Raw genomic sequence first — 19958 nt, forward strand, 5'->3', positions numbered from 1 at the left:
AAAAAGTCAAAAACTTATGCAGTAGAAATAAAGGAAATCATTATCAATTCTACAGGGAGTAAAAGAACCATTAAGAAATATTTTTAATAACTGTATGGCCACAATTTGAGAAATTAGATATACTGGACCAACTCCTGGAGAGAAACAATCTGCCACAACTCACACACAATGAAGAACACACAACACGGACAGGCTAATGAAGTGATAATAACTGTAGCCAGAGGAAAGGCATGGCTCAGTGGTGTCATGGTGGATTCTGCACCAAAATAAAGAGGAAATGAAAACTATCCAAATCCCTTCTAAAAGGAGGCAGGTAATACTTCAAATTCACTCCTCAAGGTGTGGCCTATATGATATGCCATGATGTGAACAGTTTCTGGCAGCCAGGCCAGGGAAACTGCCTGGACCACAGATGGCTGAATTTGTCTCCCTGGGTACAAAGAAAATAAGAAATGATGAGAAAAGGATAAATAAGTTGGATGCACTTTGATTAAATGGTGGAGAGGTAGGTCGATTGTTTTTCTAGCTTCATTTCTTAAATTCTGTGAAATCCAAGAACAGAAAGGGTTTCTTGAGGAAATTCAGAAAACTACTTCTATAAGTGGAAAGACTAGAAAAATATCTAAGAGTAACCAAATGTTCAGGAGTCTTCAGCAGCATATAGAGAACATCATCAGGTAGTATTATAGACATAAGGTCCACACAAACCCCAAAATTCACAAGGTACAAGGTGAACTCCCATTGGGATGGTATTAGGAGGGGGCATCTGAGAGGGACATGGAAGTAGATGAGATCATGTATGATGCTTATGAATTATTAGTAATTTCATAAAAAAGCTGTCCTGTTTAGAAAACAGAGATGTTATTTAATAACAATTTTCATAATACTGAATCAATTTGTTAAAAAAAAGATTACATTTTAATATTTCAGGCTATTGCCATGTTTGTCTAATAAAATTTATTGTTAATCTTGCAGTTTCAGAAAACAGAAAGAAAAATAGATTTATCCACCTTCAGGAGTTCTTCATGGTTCAAAGGAATTAATATTCTTATGAATCCTTATAGTTCAAATTCACCTATCATTCCTTTTTTGGATACGCAATCACTTTCTTCAGCAACAAAAACAATTCTTTTTTTAAAAAACTCTTCTCTAGAAGCATACTTGAGACTAGGACCTGTAATTCCATTGAATTATAAAAAGGGAGAGATCGCAGAAATGTTTTCACACAGGCTCAGAGGAAGCAGAAAGGTAAACAAAGTTTGTATCAAATATAAAAAAACTAGGTATTATCTTTAAATCTTTTTATCTATTCAGAAAATTTAACTTGCTCAGCTCAGAATATGTACATTTCACATTTGACAAAAACCTGGGTCTCTAATAAGTGAGCAGATCATTTCAAAGTGAGAAAAACAGAAAGGGCTGGTGCTGAGGGAGCACAGATTTTTCTGCTCAAAGGGCAGGGAAGGTCGCTGCCAGCTGGACATCCTCCCACCTGGTCCTGCTCAATGAAATATTCCTTGGTGTATCACCCTCCCAGGAGATCTGGACCATGATTCCAGTCTATGAGGCTTTTCAGGATTGAAGAACACGTTAATGAAGTGAGTGGTTCTTATGCTCTGGGAGAGATTTTTTTTTCTCTTGCATAACTGTGAGAGAATGCCAGGTGAAGGTATCATATTTAACCTGACTCCTCAGTACCAGCATCTACAGGCTGACTGTTCACCTGTCCCCAAGAAATGGGGAAAGGGCTTAGGAAGATAATGTTCCAACAAGGGAGCTGTCTAGATAAGGCCTACTCAAAAAGATTTCTCAGGCCCAGGCCCAGGCCCTCCAGATTCTCTCTTGAGATTTTACACTCCACAAATCAGGCTGTCCTCTAAAAGGAACTACCTCAGGGCCTGAAATTGTCTGCACCTGAAGTAAACTGGGCAGCTATGGACACAATTTGGTAGCCCCAGGAAAGGACAGGAAAATGGCAGAGGACACAGGACCCTGTGAAAAGTCAAATGGAATTTCAAACCAAAGTTAATACATTACCTGTGCCTGGGAAAGATAAAAAAAGGGAGGCACAAAGTATTTTAACACTGGCATTCCAGGTGGCTGTTCTCTGCTTTCACCACATGGCAAATTTCCAAACAGAAAACAAATCTTTCATACTGGGCTCACCTGAATGCAATGTGAGGAGCAAAGAGTTGATAATACTGTGCACTGGATAGGGAGGTAGAGTATGGAAATGTGAGGAGAAAGCAAAAAATTTAAGGATCCACTGATCACCCAGGCGTGAGCTAGTTTGGAGAAAGCAAGGTGACTACTGGGCAAAAGATGGTACACAGACTCCTCAGACCAGTATCTTCCACCCAGGAGCCCCACACCTGAGGCAGGATCCATTGAGACTCTCTGCCTTTACTTCACACTGACAGCCTAAGGCTGGGGTCCACCTGTGCAGAGAGGGTTCTGCCAAAGCAGCTGCAGACCAGACAGCACACTGGGAAACCCAACCTAGACCAGCCCACACCATAACCTGAAGGAATCAAGGGCTGAGCTGTAGCAGTATCTGACTCAGGTCTGGGTTGGCTAACTCTGAAGGTGAGAGTGGGAAGCCAGAGTCCAGCCATAGCTGGTTCCCACCAGTTCTAAACAGCCCACCTCCTTCCTAAGCATACTCACCATTTCCTGCCTTCTGGGGAGTCCTGACATCCTTCCTGTGGACCTCATGACCTCAAAACACTTGCAGGTCACAGGGAGACATATCTGAGCCAGAGCAAATTGACCCTCACACAGCAAAGAACACACAGTCCTGGAGATGGATTCTGAGTTGCACAAGGTGAGAGATAAAGGTCTCTGAGACTGTGGAAGGCAACCCCTCCCACCAGCTGCCTGCTGACTGGCCAGGGCACCACAAGACCCTCTCTCACCCCAACCCAAATATGCACACTCTGGGGCCCTGACTGACAGGAGATGTATCACACTCCTGATACATAGGCCAGGAAGACAAGGTATTGGCAAAAGCCCTTTTCAAGCAGGACTTCCTCCCTGCAAGGGATCTGCCCCACCATGGGGACATTTCCACTCATGCAGAGCTGAGCCTGACTTTCCAAAGCAGGCCCTGATGGCTAGGAAGCTCTTCTGGGCACAGAGTCCCAGGCATATGTGAGGAATTACAGCCTTGGTTCCAAGGCAGCCTACCATGACCACAGAGAAGGTGTGTGCCTGGTCAGGCCTGACTGGGAGGGAAGGAGCCAGGCATAAATCACTGGGGAAGAGGCCAGGACTTCATGGGCAAGGCCTCCTCACACTTTTACTCTGTCAATTCATTTTAAGAAAAAAATAAATAAAAAGACAATCAGGGAATACAAATATTAAGTGCATAAAAGCTAATTACATGACAATAATAAAAAGAACTCAGTGAAAGAAAAAACAAATAATTGCACCAACTCAGGTAAAGAGCCTGCCTAACTCACAGTTCAGAATGAATACCCACTTGCAGAGAGGTAAACACATTCCCATGTTGGAAGTCACACTCTGCTGAAATGTGACCCCAGGAGGGTTCATTCCTGTGTCCAGGAGGGGACACCAAAGGATTTATCTCTCAGAATCCACCATGTCCCCTGTCCTATAGGTTTTCTTAATGAGAAGATAAAGGGAATCAAATAGAAGAAAGTGATACACTCAAATCTAATAAAAATGAGGCTCCTTCATGAAACTGCAACAGGGTGCAATTGCTGGTGGGACTGCAAACTGGTGCAGCCAATTTGGAAAGCAGTATGGAGATTTCTTGGAAAGCTGGGAATGGAACCACCATTTGACCCAGCTATCCCCCTTCTCGGTCTATTCCCTAAAGACCTAATAAGAGCATGTTACAGGGACACTGCTACATCGATGTTCATAGCAGCACAATTCACGATAGCAAGATTGTGGAATCAGCCTAGATGCCCTTCAATAGATGAATGGATAAAAAATGTGGCATTTATACACAATGGAGTATTACTCTGCACTAAAAAATGACAAAATCATAGAATTTGGAGGGAAATGGATGGCATTAGAGCAGATCATGCTAAGTGAAGCTAGTCAATCTTTAAAAAACAAATACCAAATGACTCCTTTGATATAAGGGGAGGAAACAAGGACAGGGTAGGGATGAAGAGCTTGAGAAGAAGAATTACATTAACAGGGTTGAGAGGTGGGAGGGAAAGGAAGTGAGAAGGGAAATCGCATGGAAATGGAAGGCGATCCTCAGGGTTATACAAAATGACATATAAGAGGAAAGGAGGGGTATGACAAGACAATACAAATGGAAGAAATGATTTACAGTAGAAGGGGTAGAGAGAGAAAAGGGGAGGGGAGGGGAGGGGAGGGGGGATAGTAGAGAATAGGACAGACAGCAGAATACATCAGACATTAGAAAGGCATTATGTCAATAAATGGAAGGGTAACTGATGTGATACAGCAATCTGTATACGGGGTAAAATTGGGAGTTCATAACCCACTTGAATCAAACTGTGAAATATGATGTATTAAGAACTATGTAACGTTTTGAACGACCAACAATAAAAAAAAAAAGATGGCTGCTCTACCTCTGGGTAAATGTCTGCAGTCTTTAAAAGAAAATTGAATTTACATAAAAGAAATATTAAAAGAAAAAAAAGACCTCACAAATAAATTAAACATGAGAAAATTACTGAAATTTTTTCCAAGAACATTGAAATACACAGAAAAATGCCCAAATTGTACTCTGTAAAAAGAAACATATAGCAATGTGGAAATAAACCAGGTTAGACAGGTGTAAGACATAAACACACATATATGGACAGTCAGAGCTAATCCAGACATTGCACTGGAATTTTCTAGTAATTTGAATTTATCCATAGTCTATAACCTGACAATGTTTTTCCAATGTGTATAACATTATAAAGTGTGCTCACTTGAGGGCCAAATTTTAAAAAAAGAATGAAATTACCAAGAACAATAAGTTAAACTGGAAACAAGTGAGGTTCCTGAAACAGGAACATGGAACGGACCTGGGAGACCCATAGCCTCAGACAGCAATAGGAGTCCAGCCAACTGAGGCAGAGAATCCACACAATGCATATTACAGCACCACAATGGTAGAGCACTAATGATAATATTCAGTTACTGAAAACTCAAATAAGACAAAACCAAGTAAAATTCTGCTTCCTTACTCATGGTTAAACTATAAGGAATGACAGAAAGAACTGGCACTGAGCTTATCTCCAGGCAGAGGTAGGGAAGGGCAGTGAGAGAGAGAAGTGGGTCCAGGGCCATTCACCTCTTTTTGGATGGGGACATATGGGTGTTTAGATTCATACTAAACTGAGAATTAAAAAAAAATTATTTCAGCGGGATATTGTGGCTCATGCCTGTAATCCCAGAGGCTTAGGAGGCTGAAGCAGGAGGATCAAGACTTCAAAGCTAGCCTCAGCAACTTAATGATGCCTTAATTAACTCAAGGAGACCCTGTCTCTAAATTATATATATATATATATATATATATATATATATATATATATATATATATATATATATACAGCTGAGGATGTATCTCAGGGGTTAAGTGCCCTTGGTTTCAAACCCCAGATTGGTCAAAGGGGAGGGGAAAGAGGGGAGAGGACCTGGGAATAGAAAATATAGTGGAATGAGATGGGCAGCATTATCCTATATATATATATATATATATATATATATATATATATATATATATATATATAGTTGAACAAATGGTTTGACTCTACTTTGTGTACAACCATGGAAATGAAAATGTGTGCTCCATATGTGTACAATGAATTGAAATGCATTCTTCGGTCATGTATAACTAATTAAAATTTTAAATCACGAGTGGATGATAAAGTGTGTAGAATATTAAGATTTACACACTATGTAAAACCTGAAATCACTGACTGTTCAGAAACTACACAGATGGATCATGGGTGTTGGTGAGCAGATGAAAGGGATAAGAGATCAATCTGCATTGTTCCAGTGGCTCCCCATGTCACCTCTCTCTGAGGAAAGGCTGAGCTTGATGAAATTCTGAGCCAGGCTAGTGCTGGCAGCAGATTCAGTGATGGTGAGCTGCTATCAGTAGAACTTCCACTGGGCTCACAATATTCACCTGTGCCCCAGACATCTGAAGGATTTCATTTGTTTTGGCAGCCAATCAAGTTGTTTGGGTCACTGAGTTTAGGAGTAGCCTGACCAGGTGCATGCAAACCTGTCAGACAGCCTTTCAAATCTGAAGAGCTGGAATCAATGCTGCTTAATCTGTTATGATCATGTGTCATGGGACAATGAGACTATTGCATTGACAACTTGTGCAGCTTGGCCAAGACTAGCTATGAAATGGCAGACTGTCCTTGAAAGGCACAGGTCTCTAGAGGGGTCCCTCTAGATAGGGATTGAAGCAAATGGATGAGGTGCTGTGGGAAAAGGTTGCACTCTCACTGCCTGTGCTGTACTTCTCCTGATCCTTTGTAAATAGGACTGCAGAAGGTGGTATCTTGGCAGTAATGGGATGCCCAACCCTACAGGGGGACCCCAACATGACCATGCACATCTGTTTGACACACTCAGTGACGGTTCGTGGAATGTCTGCAATAGCAAAAGCCCACCTGCTACATTGGGGAGCATATCCTTGTCACCTGGGCTTGAGCCCCTGTGCTCTCTCAAATCTCCTTCATCTTATAACCACCTTTTCCAATAAGGGAGCCACATTGCAGGGACCACCAGTCTCACAGTGACTGGGGTCTACTGGCAGCTGTGCTACTGTTCACAGTGTTGCTGGTGTCCTCTTCCAGTTTGTCAATGATCAACAAAGATTTCAAGGTGGCATTAATGGGTCCAGCCAGTGTGACCATTCTCTCAGGACAATTTTCTGCAACATTCATATGTGCAGCACTCTCCTCCCACATCTTCTTAACTGATTCTCCTTTCAGGAAGATACTGCCATCTTCCTTTATATGCATCAGTAGCTGAATGCTGAGAGTGACATTTCATCCTCCTTTAATCCCACTGGTGTCCATGTTGAGCAGAGTTATAAGGAATTGGACTTTGAGTGCTCAACTTTGGTCACTGGTGGGGGTAAAAGCAGGTGTAGTGCTACTGAAGGAGCAAAAGATTGTGCAGGAAGAGGAAGGAGGGGCTGGAGATGAAGAATAAAGGAGCACAGAGGAGAAAGGGGGTGGAGAAGGAAGGGGTGGAGAAGGAAGGAGCCAGGATTAGAAAAAAATATGGAGGAATATAAAGGCAGGAAGAAAAATGGGAGTGAAGAAGAAAGAAGGGAGGGCTGAAGGGGGTAAAGGAGGAAGGGGAGGAGAAAGAGATGAAGGAAAAAATGAAGGGGTAGAAGACTGGAGAAAGAAGAGGGAGGATGAGGAAGTGGAGGAAGAAGAGAGGGGTGTAAGGAAGGGAGTGGAGGGAAGAGGAGAAGGTGGAGAAGAAGGAATGAAAAAGGGGAGGAGGAGGGTTGGAAGAGAAGGGGTGGAGGAGTAGAAAATGGTGGAGTTGGAGGTGAATATGGTGAAGTTAGAGGCACAAATGAAGAGGAGGGGTTGGCAGAGGATGGGGTGGAGGCAAAGGAGGAGAAAATGGAGGAGAAAGAAGAGGGAATGAAATTGGAGGGGGAGAAGAAAATGGATGTAGGAGGAGAAAGGGGAAGGAGGAAGGTGTTGGAGGGAGTAGAGGGAGGGAATAAGTGGTGGAGGAAGAGTAGAAATGAGGAGTGGAGGAGGAAGGGTGTGGAGGAGATGGTGAAGAATGGGGGAGAAGAAAGCAGGGAAGAGGAGGAAGAAAATAGAAGTAGAGGAAGGGTTGAACAGGAGGACAAATGTGGACAAGGGATGAGGACAGAAGGAGGAATAGAGGGAGGAAGAGGAAGAGGGGGAAGAGGAAGAGGGGGAAGGTGGAGGAGAAGGAAGGGGAAGGAGGAAGGTATTGAAGGATTGGAGGAGGGAAGGAGCAGGGTACAGGTGAAGGAATTAGTATGGAGGAGTTAGAGGGGTGAAGGAAGAGGGGGAGAGGTTGGAGGAGGAGGAGTTATAGGAGGAGTGGGTAAAGGCAGAGGAGAAGGAGATGGAAAAGGAGGGGGTAGAGGAAGAGGAGGAGGAGATAAAGAAAGAGAGGTGGGATAATGGGGAAAAGACCTGGGGCAGCAGCTACCTATGCTGGTCTGTATAAATTATATATATATAAACTGTACTAGGAAAGAGATAATTTACATACAAAAAAAACCCTAGGTAAGCTGGACACAGTAACACATGCCTACAATTTCAGTGGCTCAGAAGGCTGAGGCAGGAGGATCAAGAGTCAAAGCCAGCCTAATCGAAAAGTGGGGTGCTATGCAATTCATCAAGACCCTGACTCAAAAAAAAAGTACAAAATAAGGCTGAGGATGTGTCTCTGTGTCAAGTGCCTCTAAATTCAATTCCTGGTACCAAAAGAAGAAAAAAAAGTATATATATATATATATATATATAAATATATATATATATATATATATATATATATTTATATATATATATATATATATAATATACATATAATACACACAGACACAACATACTAGGTAGGACACTGATCAGCACCAAGCATCATTAATTATTCTTATGAAAGACCTTATGAAACTAGGGATACTGCCACACACATGTGCCACCAATTTTTGCCAGGGAATAAAACTACATTCTTCTATCCGGTTGTTTTATACCAAAATGCATTAAAGAATCTTCTTGAAATTATTCAAATAAACATGCTGATTGGAATAATAGTCAATGTCATTGTAAGTGGAGTTTAAAAAGTAGTGTTCTAGTTCACAGTCCACTCATCCCTCACACTCCTTCGCTCAGGAAGCATTTCAGCATGGGAGATGTTACTTTGATGGACACTCACAAAGCAAATTGTGGACGCATGGTTATAGGATTTTAGATCTGACATGAAATGATTGAAGTCATGATTTTAGTGTAGGAAAATGAGTGGCACTGGACAAAGGTCACAACAAATAGTTACAAATCTGAGAACACAGAGGGATGAATATATTGAGGAGAGGTCTGAAGTGTCATAAGGCAACCCTTATTTTCAAAAGCGAACTGATGGCTCAGATACAAAAGTGTGTCACCAGAAAAATAAATACTGAGTTTTCTCAGTGAAATTGTGAAATAGGTTTAGTTGTTGTTGATTTTCAGTATTAAATTTACTAGCATGAATTTAGTGGGAGAAATGATGATTTTGAGGCAGGTGTTCTCAGGACTGTGTATACCCTTCTGGTTGGTCCAACATAAGTTGAAGCATGGACCATTTCTGACAATAAAGAGATTGACTCAGACCTGCACCAAGGCTGGCTGTGTCACTACTGCCTCTCAACCTTCCCTTCCTCATCGATTGACCCCACCAGTGTGAAGTGGAACAGCCCTGTTAGTAACAGCACAGGAGACTGAAGGAGGGAATCAGGACTTCCACAATTAAAGAAGGTATCTCGGGAAGGCATGTGCACATCCCAACCCTCTGTGGCCCAGGGAAGGGAGTGGTCATTTCCACCCTCCCTCAATGCTCCTGTTACACCAGATGGGGCCTAGGAGGAAATGCCACCTGCATTCTTATTTCAAGGCTTGTCCTGCCTCAAGGCTGCATCCTATCAAGGAAAGTTCTGTCAAACTGAAACACAATCTCACACAACCATGTAAGACAAGCAAATCATTTGAGCCAATATTGAGGATGATACTGTGGGGAATCAGGTATTTCAGTTGCCCAGAAGCAGTGTCCTGGGATAGTCTCCACAGGGTCTGCCTCTTTCCCTCTTTTTCACAGGAGCAGCCTCCAGAACTCAGCCTTATAGGAAGAAGATGTGGCATGTCTCATTCTATAATTGCTTCCCCACCCACCATCCTCTGGCACCCCATGCTTCAGTGGAGACACAAGGCCCTCTTTCAGGTTCCAAAGTCAGCTGTGTTTTTTGTTCACCCTTGAATCTTTCAATTTATAAGAATTGGAAAGGAAGCTTCTGTGCATGGGCTCTTTCTCATCCAGTGAGGAGGTCCATGGAACTTGGTAGAGGAGAGTGTGGCTGTGGAGTCACTAACCAAGACCTCCAGAGACCAAGCTGGAAGCGGGTCTGATTTTATTGCACAGTTACCATGTATATATACTCAGACAGTAGCTAAGCAGACTACAGGCAGCCACCAATACAATTTCTTGCTAATTGTCCTTGTAGTGACCAATTGAGGACTGGGCCATGGAGCAAGTGTGGGAACTGCAACATGTGGCCTCATGCCCAGTCTGTGCCTACAGGGTAAGCAGTTTGCAGCTCACATACCTAGCACAAGGGAGTGGTTTGCTACTCAGCCACCCTTAATGTATGCCATGTATGCAGTACTATATGCATTTATCCCCATACTTCCATATCTAAGGGAGGCCATGAGAAAAGATCCAGTTTTTGTGTCTACTGGACTGTGTTCTTGCTTCTACATTAGAAAACCAAAATTCAAAGTAGTTTAACTTAATTCTACACCCTAATTAAACACCAAGGATTCCCTATACAATTAAATACTTAATTTGCCTTTCTTCTGGACACACCTTTTAAGTGTTTTTGTGTAGCCCTTTCATTGAGCACTGAATCACCACTGGTTGATTCTGATTTGTGAGTTGATATTATTTCAAATAACCAGTCAAGGGAAACCTGGAGAGTCCCTAAACTCACTGATGTCTCATTGCACATTGATGTGTCCCAAAGGTGTCTCTCAGATCTCAGTTACAAATATTTTTGTGAGTTCTGAATTTACATGAGTATTTTAAAATTCAGATTATGCCCAGAAGTGGATTTGAGATCAAAGTCAGTCAGAATGGGCCTGAGACAAACTGGACTGCGCACAGCAGCAGGTCTCAGGGAGGTAGTTAAGGTCTAGAAAGACAGGAATATATATACACATATATATGTATACATACATGTATAAATACTCATTCTTCTATATGAATGCAAGAATTCTACAACTTCTCCACTGTGGAACCTGTAAATTTCCAGAAAAAGAAGTCATTATTACTAAAGATCAAATAGAATTATAGTGATGAGATTAGAGATGTTTTAACCTAAAAAAGTTCTAAATGTATCTGTAGAATACAATGTATCTGTAGAATACATTGGAGAACATAAAAGAGATAACAAATGCCTCTGAATCAATGAGGTGCAGTTTTTGTTCTAATAAAATGCTAAATGAGTGAAATGTCATCTCACTAAAATCTACTGACAAAGGTGAGAATATTACTCTCTCTCTCACACACACACACACACACACACATACACTTTCTTGCATTTAACATACATATATGCATATGACTGAGATGGCTATAGGGATTAAGAGGACCCTGCATACATTTTTATACCAAAATTGTAGGTTCCAACTTAAATAATCCTCTGTTTTGAGAAATCACTAGAGTGTTGGAAGATAAACCCTCCATTGTAATGCTAGACTTCTGAAGGATGCACTTCTCAACTGGACTACTCCCCTAAGAAAAAGAGATCCTGAACCCTAGGACAATACACAACAAAACTCTGAGTTAAGAATATGTCTCTGGTTGGAGTTTCTAAAAAGATCCAAATTAACCAAAGTAATAGCTAATAATTTGATACTTTCCCTATTCCACCAGAGTCCCCCTTCTCAAATCCCTGGTGACCATGTGCTCTGCTAACACTGTTGATCTCTTTCTTATTCTATTTCTGCTGCACCACAAATTTCTTTTTGGGAAAAAGACAGTGTAAAAAGACAAATAAATGTCTTACTAGAAGGCAATATTATAAGTACTCATGCTGAATCCAGGCATAGAAAGTACTCCATAAATACCATGGTACTCACTGTGATTTTACAAATGGAGTTGAAACTGAGCAAAAACTGAGTAAATCTTCTTTCATTACCAATGCTATTATCACCTGCCCTAGAGGTCATCAGGCTGAGTGTATAACCCTATTGACTTTTCTATAGATAATACCTCTGACACATAAGTCACAATGGTAGTGGTCAACTAACTTGTTTTCATGAACTTGTGACATGGGAGTCTTAAGCCAAATGCCTCATTATGGGGCTCTCAACTAATCATCTGGCCATTCACCACCAAAATCAAATAGAAAATATAATTGTGCAAAGTATTTAAAAAACTAATAAGTATGGTCACAAAGGGAAATCAAAAGGAAACCAGCATCTCTGCTCTGTCTTCCAGCCGCTGACATGAGATTCAGGTGTAGAGGTATGAATGGGGCAGGGCTGAGAGGTCTGCATACTTTAGTAGTCATGGATCACCTCTCAGTCCTGCTTCTGTGAGGAGGCTCCCTCCAGATTTTTTTTTAATTGCTAAAGGGGCAATTTCCCCTTGGTACTCAGGATGCTTGTCTATCAGACCTGTGATCCTGGAAGAAGCAATTCAGTCCCCATGAGAGAACAGCTCCTGCTTAGGAAACCAGTCCCATTGTGGGTGATCTGCCTGCCTCACATCATTCTTGGAAGCTGCATGACGAATCTTAAAATCTATAGATGCCACTCCAGGGGTCTGAAATGGAATACCCCAATTTTGCCCATCTTGAGGGGAAAGAGAGATTATATAAATTTAGGGTTGATAAAACTTGTATACCTAGTTTTTAGGTGAACACTTCTTAAATGATTACCATGCATAGATGCAGAGAAAGGAGTGAGCAGGGATCTGACCCAATGTTTACAGTAACAAAGGACAAAGAAGCAAAATGAAGGCAGATATGCCAAGCTATATTCTGCCTGGTTACCACAGGACATCTTCAGGCAGAAGTAAAGGGTCATGGCTTTAGCAAAGCACTCCCTGTTAATTTATTCATCTCAAACTAGTAAAAATTAATAGTTCTTCATTTGGGCCTGCATATGTGTCCTGTGGGTGAACTTTCTATAAAAGAACAGAATAACAAACCACAATTGACCTCAACTTCCCGATCCTCCAGAGGCAAAGTGAAGGCTGCTCCTATCTTCTCACATCTGAACTCTGATTGGATGAGTTCTTTCTCATTTGCACAGCTCATTCTTCCAGGGATTGGTCTACTGTGTGGCAGGCAAAATGGAACTAATTTCTTAACACAGTTAAACAAAACAAACAAAAAACAAGGAAGGAAGGGATGGAGAGAGGGAGGGAGGGAGGGAGGAAGGGAGGAAGGAAGGAAGGAAGGAAAGAAGGAAGGAAGGAAGGAAGGAAGGAAGGAAGGAAGGAAGGAAGGAAGGAAGGAAGGAGATAGCTGAGCGTGGAGCCCCATGCTTAAAATCCTGGAGGCTCATGAGGTGCAGCAGGAGGATCATGGGGTCAAAGCCTGCCTCAGCATAAGCAAGGTGCTAAGCAACTCAATTGAAACCTGTCTTTAAATAAAATACAAAATAGGACTGGGGATGAGGCTCAGTGTCCCTGAGTTCAATCCCCAATACCAAAAAAAAAAAAAAAAATTGAAAAACTAATGACTTACACAAATGAGATTTCAAAAAGTACTATTTTCAGCATATTTTAAGACATTGTTGTCTAAAAATGATATGTATAAGGGAAATTTCCACTTATACAGCATGTCTAAGCCTCAGGATGGGAAAGTGGACTGAATCTCTAAAAAATGAAAAAAAAAAGGTATCAAGTGGGGGGGGAGAGAATTGAACAACAGCAGAGGATTTAGAGAGGGAAGATGGGAGGGGAAGGGAGGGGAAGGGGGATAGTAGGGGATAGGAAAGGTAGCAGAATACAGTCACCAATAAGCCATCATGTAAAAATGTGAGTATGTAACAGATGTGATTCTGCAATCTGTATTTGGGGTAAAAATGGGAGTTCAAAACCCAATTCAGTCAAATGTATGAAAGATGATATATCATGAGCTATGTAATGTTTTGAACAATCAATAAAAAAATATAAAAATGTATTCAAACTAGAAATGCTGTTCAAACAAATTCAATTTTGACCAAGAAATAAAAATCAATACATTAAAAAAGGTATCTATTTAGATGTAATATTAAAAAAAACCTTATGTCTGCTTAAGAAAAGTTTTCTTCTCATCTTGTCTTTCTTTCAATGTCATATATATTTAGTTGTAGATGGACACCATACCTTTATCTTATTTATTCATTACTATTTGGTGCTGAGAATGGAATTCAGAGCCTCATATGCTAGGCAAGCTCTACCATTGAGCCACAGTCCCATCCCCTTCATTTTGTCTTAGTAAGTCTTTACCTATACTCATTTTACTTTTTTTGAGAAATGATGATATTTGACACAATGCTTAACCTGAAGCATAGGCTCTGAGCTTTTAGAAGTCAATTTTCTACCCTGCATTTCTAGCTGTCATTCCTACTGTGTAAACTTGAGGGAATTGACTCAGAAGGGAAAGAGGAGGAGGAGGAATGGGAGAAAAAGTTGCTAAAAATAAATTGCTTTTGTGATAATTGGTCACATAAAATGTGTTACTCTATAGTTTATTGTCATCTTACCATAACATGTACCCTTTGTATGCCTTGGTGATGAGATTATTCTTGGAATACTTTGTTAAAAGTTAAGAATAATGCTATTAACTCAAAAGTTTCAGATAACTACAAGTTATAACATTATGCCCTCATATTAATCATGTTTTGTTACAAATGTTTTTTTTTTTAACTCAAATCTTCTAATTTCCTGGGACCAAATTTAAAGTTTGAAAGATTCAAATTTTACATTAACCCCAGGTAATAATTATCTTTATTATTCCATTACATTTAACAAAAAAAAATCCAGGTTTTATTTGGGTAAAACTACATTTTAAATCTACCATTTTAATCAGCTTTTTTGCTGCTATGACTGAAAGACCTGACAACAATTTTAGAGCAGGTAGTTTAATTGGTGCTCATGGTTTCAAAGGTATCAGACCACAGACAGCTAATTCCACTGCTCTGGGCCCAAGGTGAGGCCAAACACCATGTCAGAAGGGCCTAGAGGAGGAAAGCAGCTCTGAATATAGCAATCAGGAAGGAGAAAGAGACTCACCAAGGACAAAACATTAAACACTGAGTCACATTTCCAACTATTTATCTCCTCCAGCCACACCCTACCTGATTAGTTGCCACCAAGTTAAGTGGATTAATGAGCTTATCAGGTTAAAATACTCATCACCCTCCATTTCAACTCTAAACTTTCTTCTGATGTCTCACACATGAACTTTTGTGGGACACCACAAATCTAAACCATGTCTATTAAAAGGAACTATATTTTGGTCAGTTTTTGTATCACTTTGATGAAATACGCAACAAAAACATGTAGAGAAGGAAAGGTTGATTTGTGCCTCCTGGTTTCAGAGGTCTCAGTCAATAGATGGCTTGACTGTGTCTCTTTGGGCTCAAGGTGAGACAGTAGGATTTGGTGAAAGAGCCAATCTGATGGAATCTGCTTGTGTCATGGTGGGTCAAACAGCAGAGGAACTGTTTGCAGGAAGAATAACCCTTCCAGGACACGCTCCCAGTGACTCATTCCACCTACCCACACCCCACCTATCTGCTTTTACCACCCAGTCAATCTATCCAAACTAGAATGGACAGATAAGATCACAGCTCTCACAATCTAATCATTTCACCTCTGGATATTTCAGCATTAACAGGAAATTGTGGGGAATACCACAGATCCAAACCATAACAACTCCCCTTTGGAAATCTCTTTATTTTATATACCAAACCTTTCCAGCAAAAACAAGCTTTCTTCCTATGAAAAAAATAAATGAATAAAACATGTTAGCATGGGTCTAGTAAACTGCATGGCAGTTTTATTGGTATTCCTGAAGACAATAAGTTATGACAAATTTCATATGACAAATATAATGGTCAACTTATTGCAGCTGAACCTGTTTCCCAGTGCAACAAATCTGTGTGGATATCCATTCCTTGTCATTGTGGTAAACATCCCAAAATCTGGACCTAACCATATTGATCACATAAATGAACTACTATTTATGGAAACAATTTGATGGACTCAAAATCTCAGATGATGCAAATGCTATCATCAGATGCAGAAAATGCTTGGGAGCACGATGGCATATTGACATTCTACCTCACAATCACCTCTACTCTGTTGACTATATATATGGGATTCCCTAAGATTTTGAATCTCACAAAATAATACAAATAGAAGGAATGAGAGTTACAATAATTTGGACATTAAAGATCAACCTTTTTAGACCCAGCCACTGAACATGACTCCATGTCCATTGACTCAAATTGGCCAGGAGAAAAAAATTAGAATTTTTTCTAATTGTTATTTTAAATACTTCAAACATCAATGGAAATCACTTAAACTGAGAACAAGCTCACAATGGCTAGTATCACTAACATCATGCAGGGATTGCTTCCTTAAAGGCATTAGAACTACTTCCCTTTCCTGAAGACTACAGTCTTTTCTCTCAGACTCTTTTATCAAATGCTATGATCAAGACTTTCAAGGTCTGCATGCATATTCTTGTGCTTAGACCAAAGGGTCTGAACTTCTCTAAAGCTGGATAAGTATTGGAGATCCTGCACAGTGCAAGACCTTGATTGAGCAGGCCTTCATGACTCTGGAGGGAGGAATATTGCAGGTCAAGACATAATTAAATTGGACTATGAATGCCTTTAAAATGTGTATTTTCACATATTACATCTGATCTAACATTCTCGTGCCATTATTATGAAACCATATCACTAAGTTTAGCTAACCTCTTCCCTACAACAATCTTTAAAAATTCTACAAGATAATATCTGACACTATTAAACACATCTCCTTGCCTCCTCTATAAAGACTCCAAGGAAGAATTTGGTAAACCTACTGATGCACAAAATTCATTACATGGGATCAAAATCTCACCAAAACTCTTCCATGGTTAAAAAAAAAAAGTCACAAAGGTTAATATGAAACTGTGCCAAGGCCATGGTAATTCCCATATATGCCTCAGAATACAGTAATTTCTTATTTCCTTAAAGCAAAGTTCTCATTTTACATCACCACTTCCTGAGTATTTTTCTTGTGAAATAATCATGTGCCCTATGTATGGAGGACTGGCTTGGAACACCTGCTTAGATGCTAAAAGCACATCCATGAGTTTCCAGAGCCAAGTAGAGGAAGTAGATGGACAATATAACCCATCATAGGTCAGGAAAGGCCCATAGGGAATAACTTTCCTGGAACTGCCTAGTGTTTGCAATATGGAATTGAAGTTACCCCAGAGGGAATGTGCAACCTTCACTCTCTACCTGCCTTCCCATACACTCCTTGATTCCTAAATAGTACTGGTCATGAGAGGAAAACTACTCCTTATGGTTGTCTATAACAGGAGAGAACAATGAGGATGAAGAGAACTTCAGACACTGAGACTGCAGATTAGATTGAATGGACCTTTTCTTTTTTTTTCTGTATTTTCATTAGTGAAACATACTTATGTATACTAGTAGGGTATATTTATTAGGTAATCATACATGCACACAATATAACAATGTAACAGCCATGATCATTTATCAGCATTTATTCTTTCTCCTTATTCTTCCCTCCTCCATGTGCCTGATCCTTATATAATATACAATTGTATTTCTTCTTTTATTTCTTAAGAGTGAGAGAGAGTGAGAAAGAGGGAGAGAATTTTTTTTTAATATTTATTTTTTAGTATTCGGCGAACACAACATCTTCCTTGGTATGTGGTGCTGAGGATCGAACCCCGGCTGCACGCATACCAGGCAAGTGCGCTACCACTTGAGCCACATCCCCAGCCCCGAATTTCTTCTTTTAATAATGTTTACTTTTCTCATTTATTAATTGGGTTATTTTTAATAAGATTTTTAGAGATCTTTATGCATACTGGATATTACTCCTCTCAGAAGTGTGGACTAAGACTTTCTCTTCTTCTGTGGATTCTCCACATTTTGTTTGCTTAGCCTTACAGAAGATTCTGAATGTGATGTCATCCCCTTTATTAACTCTTCAAATTATTCTTGGCCTTCAGAATTCTACGGAGGGAATTGTTGCTTGCAACTATGTTGGAGTTTCAACAGAGTTTATTGTCTAATTCATAGCCTTTTGATCCATACTGAATTGGATTTTGTGAAAAGTGAGAGATTGGGATCCAGTCTTGTTCTTTTATAAAGAAATAACCTATTCTCCAACAGCAGTTTTTTCATAAAGGCTGAACTTTCTCCAATATGTTTTTGGCACCCTTGTCAAGAATTAAATCTGTGTGGGTTTCTTTGAATTCTAGTTTGCTCCATTGATTTGTCTCATTTCTCTGGTTGACCATGTTCATGTTTTAAGAACATTATATCCTGAAATTTCTCAAACTTATTTTACAAATTTGTTAAACTAATTTAAGTATTATTTCTTAAGTACTTATGTAGGGGTTCTGTGTTTGGGATTGAGGTCTCTGATAAACTTTTTGATTGTGGCATGCTTGGTGGCTAGGAAGTTTCTGTGCAAAGGCACTGAATGCCTACCTGCTAGAAAGTTTTTGTGCAAAGATGCAGAATGCCCGGCTGCTGGGAAACATCTGTATAAAGACATGAGATGCCTGGCTGCTGTAGTGTTGACCCTCATGTGGAAGCTCTATGTTAGTCTTGTCAGCTTCGACCTTCATCTCAGGCACAGAGCTCCTGGTAATACAGGGACTCCCTTGTTAGAAAAACACAATGTTTCACTGAACCTAAATCTATCCATGTAACAGTAACTACATACAATGGATTTTCTTAAAAGCTATACAAATCTCCTGACATTGCATATGTAACTGTGAATGTAACTGTAAAATAAGCAATTTTACTGAAACAACAAGTTGGTTATGGTACTAATGATCTAATGTACCTATTGGTATGAATAAATGTGGCCACTTGGACAAGCAGTCACTTTCCTGCCTCTGCATCTCCTTTATTATTTTTCCTTACATAATTAGCGCTTTCAAACTTAATGATTCATTTTTTCATATTAATAAATTACTGAAATGTGAATTCAATGAATCACCAGATGATATAGCATATTTAGTAAAAATAAATTTGCAATAGTTCATCCACTAACACAATTTCTGATTGCAATAATCTGCATCCAAATATACTGGAAAAAATAGTATATAAAGCAGATTCCATGATACAAGGAAGTGGCATTCAGGATTTGGACATGGATCTTTTCTTCTGGGACATTGTTCCCCATTGCCATGAGCTCAGTGACCACACCAGGTAACTGAAACATCAGGTCAAATATACTAAAAATATTTATATCTTCCTTTCCACCTACCCTCCAGATTTTAAAATGTCAATAATTTTCCTCCAAAACCCATCCCAACATTGTTCTCACTTATCCCTAGGAAATTGGATTCATTGAAAATAAGAACAGAGACATTTACTCTGATGTTGACACATAAGACCAAACCTTTAAAGACTCCAGGCCATTGTTCTGACCCCCGAGCCAGGGAAGGGTATGGTCTGTGAGCTCTCTCCCCATCTCCTTCCACTTTCCATGGCTATGGCCTCTTACCTTTTGCCTTCCACCACTTCACCTTTTCCATGACACAGAAAGTTTGGCCAGTGGTGCATTGGATTGCTCTTTATTCTTCTATGTCCACATGTCACAATTATTCTTGACACTTACAAACAACAAAGAGGAGTGGGGAAGAACTGGGCTGGTTCAAGACCAACTAAAGAACCATCCTGTACCTTGATACCAAGGGATCAGCATGATTATTGTCATATTGGCATAACGCAAGTGGCAGTCAAGATATTTGACATAATGCGAGTAGCATTCAAGAACATTGGTAAGTCTAGGTTTCTAGAACTGCACACTACACATGACTACTCTTCTCTCTACATAAATTTCTTCTGAACATTTTGGGAGTACTCTTGCAAACTTGCAGGTTGCACAGATAACCTCTTCCTCATGTTCTGTGTAGTTCAGTGAAAGAGTTTAGCTGCCCAGTAACCTACAATGGAAGTCAATACCTCAGTCTTCGGGAAATG

At 40.1% G+C, this 19958-nt stretch overlaps 1 pseudogene; it reads right to left on the reverse strand.

Annotated features, from left to right (window-relative positions):
• Positions 1-6347: 6347 nt before the first annotated feature.
• On the reverse strand, positions 6348-7034 carry LOC144249182 (poly(rC)-binding protein 2 pseudogene; annotated as a pseudogene).
• Between the last annotated feature and the right edge of the window lie 12924 nt (positions 7035-19958).

The sequence above is a fragment of the Urocitellus parryii genome, chromosome 1 (assembly GCF_045843805.1).
Source record: "Urocitellus parryii isolate mUroPar1 chromosome 1, mUroPar1.hap1, whole genome shotgun sequence".
In the NCBI taxonomy this organism is placed as follows: Eukaryota; Metazoa; Chordata; class Mammalia; order Rodentia; family Sciuridae; genus Urocitellus; species Urocitellus parryii.